At 42.4% G+C, this 7,067-nt stretch overlaps 1 non-coding gene across 1 annotated transcript; it reads left to right on the plus strand.

Moving 5' to 3' along the window:
* Window positions 1-6,092: 6,092 nt before the first annotated feature.
* On the plus strand, window positions 6,093-6,165 carry TRNAK-CUU. Its single transcript has one exon. It is a non-coding gene; the product is annotated as a tRNA-Lys (tRNA).
* Window positions 6,166-7,067: the final 902 nt, after the last annotated feature.

Below are 7,067 nucleotides of genomic sequence, written 5' to 3' on the forward strand. Positions count from 1 at the left end.
AGGGAATGGGACTACAAACTCTGGTATCTTCTACTCTCCCAAGTGCTCAGCACAGCGCTCTGCACACAGTAAGTGCTCAATAAATAGGGTTGATTCCAGTTGCAAATAAATGTCATTGCCTTTACAAAGAGAATTGCTGTAAGACTTTCCCCAATTCCTTATCACTGACATTATGTGTACATCCTGTATTGTACTCACCCATGTTGTTATTAATAACAATAATGATGATTGTGGTATTTGTTAAGTGCTTACTATGTGCCAGGCACTGTACTAAGCCTTGGGATGGATACAAGCAAATTGGGTTGGACACAGTCCCTGTCCCACGTGGGGCTCACAGTCTCAATCTCCATTTTACAGAGGAGGGAACTGAGGCCCAGAGAAGTGAAGTGACTTGCCCAAGGCCACACAGCAAATGGCAGAAATTATATAGGATAAATTATTTATAGTAATAATACTAATAATAATGCATTTATTAAGTGCTTACTATGTGCAAAGCACTGTTCTAAGCACTGGGGAGGTTACAAGATGGACATTTATTAAGCACTTACTATGTGGAAAGCACTGTTCTAAGCGCTCGGGAGGTTACAAGATGATCAGGTTGTCCCAAGGGGGGCTCACCATCTCAATCCCCATTTTACAGATGAGGTAACTGAGGCCCAGAGAAGTTAAGTGACTCGCCCAAAGTCACACGGCTGACAATTGGCAGAGCTGGGATTTGAACCCATGACCTCTAACTCCAAAGCCTGGGTGCTTTCCACTGAGCCATGCTGCTTTCCAAGTAATGTCTTTCTTCCCCTTTAGACTGTAAGATGGTTATGAGCAGGGAAATTTTCTAATTTGATTATATTGTTCACTCTCAGGCACTTGGTACAGTGATCCACACAAAATAATAAGAATAATTATGGCATATGTTACGTGATTATAGTTAGCACTCAAGAATAATAATATTTGTTAAGTGCTCACTATGTGCCAGGCACTGTTCTAAGCGCTGGGGTGGATACAAGAAAATTGGGTTGGACACAGTCCCTGTCCCACTTGGGACTCAGAGTCTTAAACCCCATTTTACAGATGAGGTACCAGGCACAAAAAAGGGAGCAGACTTGCCCAGGGTCACACAGCAGACAAGCGGTGGAGTCAGGATTAGAACCCAGGTCCTTCTGATTCCTGGGCCCACGCTCTAGCCACTATGCCATGCTATATCTCCGATTCATTGAGTGATGCTAGGTTTTATATAAATATATAATATATTTATCATATATTTTATATAAATATAGAATATACTTATCATATATTTTATATAAATACAATATATTTATCCTATATTTATATGAATATATACTATATTTATCATATATCATAAAAATATATAATATATTTATCATATTATATATATATAATACAGTCATATAATTTGTCCTTTATGTTCAAAGACATTACTGATGGTGCAATTGACCTGAGAGTATGTGTGTGGTTAGCAGAAAAATAATGCAGGATTCACAGTCCCAGCCAAAATATGGCACACAAAAATGTTGTCACTTGTTGAGTGGTTTATTTAAAAAATGAATGATAATTATGATCCTTGTTTAGCACTGACTATGTTTCAAGCGCCGTATTAAGGGTTGGGCTACATATTCATTCATTCATTCAATGGTATTTCTTGAGCGCTTACTGTGTGCAGAGCACTGTACTAAGCGCTTGGGAAGTACAAGTTGGCAACATATAGAGACGGTCCCTTTCATTCATTCATTTATTCATTCATTCAATCGTATTTATTGAGCACTTACTGTGTGCAGAGCACTGTACTAAGCACTTGGGAAGTACAAGTTGGCAACATATAGAGACAGTCGCTTTCATTCATTCATTTATTCATTCATTCTATCGTATTTATTGAGCACTTACTGTGTGCAGAGCACTGTACTAAGCGCTTGGGAAATACAAGTTGGCAACATATAGAGACGGTCCCTTTCATTCATTCATTTATTCATTCATTCAATCGTATTTATTGAGCGCTTACTGTGTGCAGAGCACCAGACTAAGCGCTTGGGAAGTACAAGTTGGCAACATATAGAGACGGTCCCTACCCAACAACGGGCTTACAGTCTAGAAGGGGGAGATAGACAACAAAACAAAACATATTAACAAGATAAAATAAATAGAACAGTAAATATGTACAAGTAAAACAGAGTAATAAATCTGTACTTCATTCATTCAGTCGTATTTATTGAGTGCTTACTATGTGCAGAGCACTGTACTAAGTGCTTGGGAAGTCCAAATTGGCAACATATCATCATCATCATCATCAATCATATTTATTGAGCGCTTACTGTGTGCAGAGCACTGGACTAAGCACTTGGGAAGTACAAGTTGGCAACATATAGAGACAGTCCCTACCCAACAGTGGGCTCACAGTCTAGAAGGGGGAGACAGACAACAAGACAAAACAGATTAACAAAATAAAATAAATAGAATAAAAATGTACAAGTAAAATAGAGTAATAAATACATACAAACATATATACAGGTGCTGTGGGGAGGGGAATGAGGTAGGGCGGGGGGGATGGGGAGGGGGAGAGGAAGGAGGGGGCGAGGTGTGGGAAGGCTTCCTGGAGGAGGTGAGCTCTCAGTAGGGCTTTGAAGGGAGGAAGAGAGACAGCTTGGCGGATGGGTGGAGGGAGGGCATTCCGGGCCAGGGGGAGGACGTGGGCCGGGGGTCGATGGCGGGACAGGCGAGAACGAGGTACGGTGGGGAGGTTAGTGGTGGCAGAGGAGCGAAGGGTGCGGGCTGGGCTGGAGAAGGAAAGAAGGGAGGTGAGGTAGGAGGGGGCGAGGGGATGGACAGCCTTGAACCCCAGGGTGAGGAGTTTTCGCCTGATGACTTGAGAAGTACAAGTTGGCAACATATAGAGATGGTGCCTACCCAACAATGGGCTCACAGTCTAGAAGGGGGAGACAGACAACAAAACAAAACATGTGGTCAGGTGGCAATCCAGTTGGATAAAGTCCCTGTCCCACATGGAACTCACAAATCTACATAGGCAGTAGTAGGACTTAAAACCCACTTTACAGATGAGGAAACTGAGTCACTGTGAAGTCAAACAAATTGCCCAAGATCTCACAGCAGACGTGCGGCCGAGTCGGGTTTAGGGCGCAACTCCTCCATCTCCCAGACCCCTGCTCTTTCCACTAGGCCACGCTACTTGAAGGTTTTGGCCCCTGCCACCAGTTATAAAGTCAGCTAAATAATTTACTAAAGCTGGGCTTAAACTAGCAGAGCTATAAAGACATCTAATGCAGCTGGAAGTCCATTGAATTATTTAATAATCTACGTACAGTATACTCAAATAACGGTCCAGCTGAGCGAATACGATCCTATAGATTGTAAAGATTTTAATTTAACACATTTAACAGATTGCAGTATTGAGTAAATCCAAACACTTTGATCCTGGACATTTTTGCGGGCACTATTTAACAGGAATCTGAGTAAATTCACAAGTAAGATGACATTTCCTGATTGACCAGAACTTAAGGTGCCTTCATCTGAACCCTTTCATTCATTCATTCATTCAATCATTTTTATTGAGCGCTTACTGTGTGCAGAGCACTGTACTAAGCGCTTGGGAAGTACAAGTTGGCAACATATAGAGACGGTCCCTACCCAACAACAGGCTCACAGGCTAGAAGTTATTCCCCCCTCCCTCAGCACCACAACACTTATGGACTTATTTTTATACTCTGCCACTCTCCCTACATGCAATTTCCTTTAGAATCTGCCTTTCCCTCTGGATTTTAAGCTCCTTGTGGGCAGGAAACATGTTTACCAACTTTGTTGTATTGCACTCTCCTGAGTTCTTAATATGCAACGCTTCACACAGTCAGTTCTCAGTAAATACCATTGATTGATCGACTGCTTGACCAAATGACACATGGATAATGTGTTTTTAGTAACTCCTTCAAATTAATCACAGATGGTGGTTACGCACAAATAATAATAATAATAATAATAATGATGGCATTTAAGTGCTTATTACGTGCAAAGCACTGTTCTGGGGAGGTTACAGTGTGATCAGGTTGTCCCACGGGGGGCTCACAGTCTTAATCCACCTTTTACAGATGAGGTAACTGAGGCCCAGAGAAGTGAAGTGACTTGCCCAAAATCACACAGCTGACAATTGGCAGAGCCGGGATTTGAACCCACGACCTCTGACTCCAAAGCCCGTGCTCTTTCCACTGAGCCACATGGCTTCCCACTGAATTTCCAAACATAAAGGAACCGTCTCTATATTTTGCCAACTTGTACTTCCCAAGCGCTTAGAACAGTGCTCTGCACACAGTAAGCGCTCAATAAATACAATTGAATGAATGAATGAATAAATCCCTCCCCAGTTTTCAGGCCATAATTGACACAAGGGGAATAAAAAAAGTCTTCTGTTTTATCTCTAGATTCTGAGCTCGTTGTGGGCAGGGAATGTGTCAGTTTGTTGTTGCCTTGTACTCTCCCAAGCGTTTAGTACAGTGCTTTGCACACAGTAAGCACTCAATAAGTACGATTGAATGAATGAATGCATAAATGAATATGGATAATCAAAAGCTTAAAATAAATAGAGCCCGAAGAGCTAAGATCACAAATTTGGCATTTGAATATTGCCTATCATTTCCTTGGGAGACCTAATAGACACAAAATAGATTGTCCACTTGGTAACAAGAATAAGGCCAAACTGAAAGTCTACTGAACAGATATAATGGCCTTTAAATGCCCTGTGCCTCAGTTTCCTCACCCACAAAGTGGTGATTCAATACCTTTTCTCCCTTCTACTTAAACTGTGAGCTCCATGTGGGGCAGGAACTGTGTCTCACTTTCTGATATTGTAAGCTCTTAGTACAGTGCTTTGGACTTAGTAACTGCTTAACAAATACCACAATTATTAATAATAATAATGGCATTTGTTAAGTGCTTACTATGTGCTGAGCACTGTTCACAGCACTGGGGTAGATAAAAGGGAATCAGGTTGCCCCACGTGGGGCTCAAAGTCTTTTATTATTTATTTATAAGTGCTTACTACATTAAGTGCTTAAGTGCAAAGCACTCTTCTAAATGCTGGGGAGGTTACAAGTGAGCAGGTTGTCCCACAGGGGGCTCACCGTTTTAATCCCCATTTTACAGATGAGGGAACTGAGGCCCAGAGAAGTGAAGTGACTTGCCCAAGGTATATATGTATATATATATATATACATATATACCTGTATATATGTATATATGTTTGTACATATTTATTACTCTATTTATTTATTTATTTTACTTGTACATATCTATCCTATTTATTTTATTTTGTTAGTATGCTTGGTTTTATTCTCTGTCTCCCCCGTTTAGACTGTGAGCCCACTGTTGGGTAGGGACTGTCTCTATATGTTGCCAATTTGTACTTCCCAAGTGCTTAGTACAGTGCTCTGCACATAGTAAGCGCTCAATAAATACGATTGATGATGATGATGATGATACAGCTGACAAGTGGCAGAGCCAGGATTAGAACCCATGACCTTCAGACTCCCGAGCCCGGGCTCTTTCCACTGAGCCACACTGCTTCTCTGTATTATTGTTATTATTATTGGTTGTGGCTGTGAGACCTAGCCAAAGAGGTAGCTCTACTTCTAGAGAAGTTCCAGCAAATGTGGCCTCCTTATGTCATCGCCTCCTCCATTGTCTAGGTGATTTAAACTACGTCGCGACCAGGGGGTGGAACTGGGAAAGACGAAGAGTGTGGCATGGCCTGATCCCCTTTCTTCAGCAACTTGATGTCTCCCCCAACGCCCCCGTCGTCTTCTCTCTGTTCCCCGGAGGTCACGGTTACAGTGACCGATGTGACCCTGAGCCCTCTGAGGATCTGGGACAGATCCCCCTGATGCTCGCAGGGCAGCGCAGGCCATCCAGCGCTTAGAACAGTGCTCTGCACATAGTAAGCGCTTAATAAATGCCATAATAATTATTATTATTATCTTTGTCAGATTCATTCATTCGATCGTATTTGAATGAACGATCACATCGTTCAATTGGTAGGTCTTCCGAACAAATCAGATTCCATCTGCCCGGCTAGCTCAGTCGGGCTAGCTCAGTTGGTAGAGCATGAGACTCTTAATCTCAGGGTCGTGGGTTCGAGCCCCACGTTGGGCGTATGTTTGTTTTCTCTTTTAGACTGTGAGCCCACTGTTGGGTAGGGACTGTCTCTATATGTTGCCAATTTGTACTTCCCAAGCGCTTAGTACAGTGCTCTGCACATAGTAAGTGCTCAATAAATACAATTGATGATGATGATGATGATGATCTGCAGGAACCAACTGGAAGACAAGGCTCACTAGAGGGTCATAAATCAGTGTGGCTTAATGGAAAGAACGCAGGCTCGGGAGTCAGAGGACCTGGATTCTAATCCCTGCTCCACCACTGGTCTGCTGTGGGGCCTTGGGCAAGTCACTTCACTGTGCCTCAGTTCCCTCATCTGTAAAATGGGGGAAAAGACTGTGAGCCCCATGTAGGAAAACCTGATTTCCTAGAACAGTGCTCTGCACATAGTAAGCGCTTAACAAATGCTATTATTATTATTATATCTAAATCAGTACTTAGTACAGTGTTTGGGACATAGTAAGCATTTAACAAATGCCATTATGATTATTATTATTATTAATAACACCTTCAACTGGGAAGAGGAAGATCTGATAGGGGCACCCAGACACCCCCTTAATCCAATCAAGCACACCTCGGTCAATTTGACTCCTGCTGTGACCCCAGAAGAAGCAATGGTAGAGAAGACTTTTCTATTGCTTTTTTGTGTCACTGTGGTTGTCACTGCAATAACTATTTTTTTCTGCTATTCGTTAAGCGCTTATTATGTGCCTGGCACTGAACTAAGTGCTAGGGTAGAGATAAGATAATTAGGTTGTACACAGTCCCTGTCCCACATGGGGCTCACAGTCTTAATCCCCATTTTACAGATGAGGGAACTGAGGCACAGAGAAGCGAAGTGGCTTCCCCAATGTCGTGCAGCAAAGTGGCAGAGAAGGGATTCGAACCCAGATCCT

This window comes from Tachyglossus aculeatus, chromosome X1 (genome assembly GCF_015852505.1).
Source record: "Tachyglossus aculeatus isolate mTacAcu1 chromosome X1, mTacAcu1.pri, whole genome shotgun sequence".
NCBI classification, from domain to species: Eukaryota; Metazoa; Chordata; class Mammalia; order Monotremata; family Tachyglossidae; genus Tachyglossus; species Tachyglossus aculeatus.